The 2,552-nt window shown below is 39.9% G+C and overlaps 1 pseudogene; it reads right to left on the bottom strand.

The window, feature by feature from the left end:
- Positions 1-499: 499 nt before the first annotated feature.
- LOC149183448 (short-chain type dehydrogenase/reductase pseudogene) lies at positions 500-1,974 on the bottom strand (annotated as a pseudogene).
- Positions 1,975-2,552: the final 578 nt, after the last annotated feature.

Here is a 2,552-nt window from a genome sequence, read left to right as displayed (position 1 = left end):
ATTAATAATAATTTTTATTTTTTAAACCATGAATCCATTTATTATGATAATCAATCCCAATAATATTCAAAATTCATATTCAAAAGTAAACATTATTTATGATAATTTTAAAAAACACTCCACACTCTATAAAACATAAGACATGTCTGATATTCAGAATTTAAATTCATGTATAAAACATTATTTAAAAATCAATTTATAATAATTTTAACAAAACACTCCACAATGTGCCAGACAAACAAATCTGTACAGAAAGAGTTGCACTAAAAATCAGTAACATCAAAATGACTCATCATCTAAACCAACCAATAAACGAATCGATACCTCACAAAACAGAACCCAAGGTCAAATCCAAAAGCTCACTACCTAGAAAATCATTGCAGCCCTTAAAAGGAGAAATTCTGTACATTGGAATAATATATTGTTTTGTGTTCAAGTACTACTATCAACTACAACCCTAAGTAACCTATTTCAAAGGCATTAGAAAATGCAACCACGGTAAGGTCTGAAAACACAGTGCAGTGAACAAAATCCAGTTTATTTTGGGGACAGAAATCGTTCAATTTCTGGGCCACGCGGGACAAGATTTGGCTGGAATAGAAGAACCTAGTAAACTAATGATGTGGGTATCTTGTAGAAGACGCTGTACAGGCCTTTTGGGGTTGAAAAATCATGAATCATATCAGGCCTCCATTGGCCCGAACAACCTGAGCATTAACCCACTCTCCTTCGTCGCTCGCCAGGAAAGCAACCACTGGAGCTATATCTTCCGATTTCCCCAACCGCTCCAGGGGGGCCGCTTTAGCCATCGTTTCGATCAGGGCCTCGCTCTTCCCAGCAAAGAACATATCGGTGGCAACAGGGCCTGGGGCCACACAATTTGCTGTAATCTTAGTGCCCCGCAGCTCCTGCGCAAGGATTCGCGTCATCATCTCCACTGCCGCCTTACTGGCAGCGTATGCGCCGTACCCCGGTCTCGACATTCCCACCAAGGAGCTGCTTAGGTTGATGATGCGACCACCACCACCGCGGACGATCCTGTTGGCGGCTTCTCTGCTACAAAGAAACGCTCCCTTGCAGTTCACTTGGAAAGTCCAGTCCCAGTCTTCCACGGAGGTTTCCGCGAGCCGTGGATACTTGGCGTCCAACACTCCTGCACAGTACACCAGGATGTGAACGGACCCAAAAGTCTGCTCGGCTATGTCGAATAGCTGGGCGACCTGGGAAGGGTTTGCGATGTCGGCCTTGCAGGAAATCGCCTTCACACCATCACCAGAAGAAGAGGAGTTATTATTATTAATGGTGGAGACCACCTCCTCTGCGGTCTGTTGATTAGAGGAGTAATGGACGACCACTTTGGCTCCCTTCGCTGCTAAATGGATGGCGATATCCTTGCCGATCCCGCCAGATGCACCTGTCACGATGGCAACTCGCCCTTCTAAAGGCATTCCCATTCTTTTCTCGTCTTGTGGGGTAAAGTCCAGCTAAAACGCCCAAATTGAAAATCCGGAAACTTGATTTCCCGTTAATTGCACCTTGCCCTAGGGTTTGAATTGGAGCGAAATTGCAAAATTTAACAATGTATTCTTAAACACTGTAAATTTGGTCAGAGTGTTTCCAAATCACTGAAATTACGAATTAATCTATTGCGCAAAAACTACAAGTCTTAGACAACATCCTCTTCTTCTTGCTGCGGCTTCTGCTTATCAGTGCTCGCCTGTGTATCTGAAGAAACCCTTCGCCCTTATAAATATTTATGACTGGTTCGCTGGCGTCAAATTGCCTCATTGCTGGCGTGCAATTTGACCATGTCCACTGTGACGCAGCCTGGCGGTGGTCAAGTTTCCAGGGTCGCCCGAAGGTTCCTGTCAAGCTCCTCTCGGATTCTACAACATTATGCACTCAGTGACGCCACAAGAATTGTTTCTGGTAAACTCCCTGTCCATTTGGGTGCATTCAACCCAACCTTTTTTACTCGGCGTGGGAAGTCATTTTTATTGAAAAATGCGATAGATGAAGTCATCTGATTGATAAATTTTGATAGTATATGGATTTTTAAAAATTCTTGGAGTTAGAAGTCAAATTGCAATTAGAAAATTTGTAAGCCAAGCTATTTGATTAATGAATTTTGATTATATAAGCGAAGTTATTTTGATTATATATGGATTTTAAAAAGGTTGTAAATTGAAAAGTCAATTTCCAATTAAAAAACATACCATTTGAATGCGCATGTGTTTTCTTTGTAAAAAATTATAAGTCACTGAAATTTTGGAGTATAGTACATACACCAATTTAAATTTTAAATATAGATTTTAATTATATAACATTTGATAATGTTTGATTATAGTTTATTATGGTTGATTTTGTTAGTTATGTTTGATTATAGTTTATTATGGTTACTACAATTAGTTATAATTCATTATGATTGACTATGTTTAGTTATGTTTGATCATGGTTGTTTATGGTACATGTTTAGTTATGGTTAGGCATGCTTGGCTACAATATACCATGAATAATCATTCTTACCCATGTTTGACCATGGTTGGTTATGG

Source organism: Pinus tabuliformis, chromosome 3_2 (assembly GCF_031772625.1).
Source record: "Pinus tabuliformis cultivar Carrire ecotype Pingquan chromosome 3_2, CPIR1, whole genome shotgun sequence".
Lineage (NCBI taxonomy): Eukaryota > Viridiplantae > Streptophyta > Pinopsida > Pinales > Pinaceae > Pinus > Pinus tabuliformis.
The sequence above is the reverse complement of the archived record's forward strand: the minus strand, read 5'-3'. Positions and strand labels throughout refer to the sequence as shown.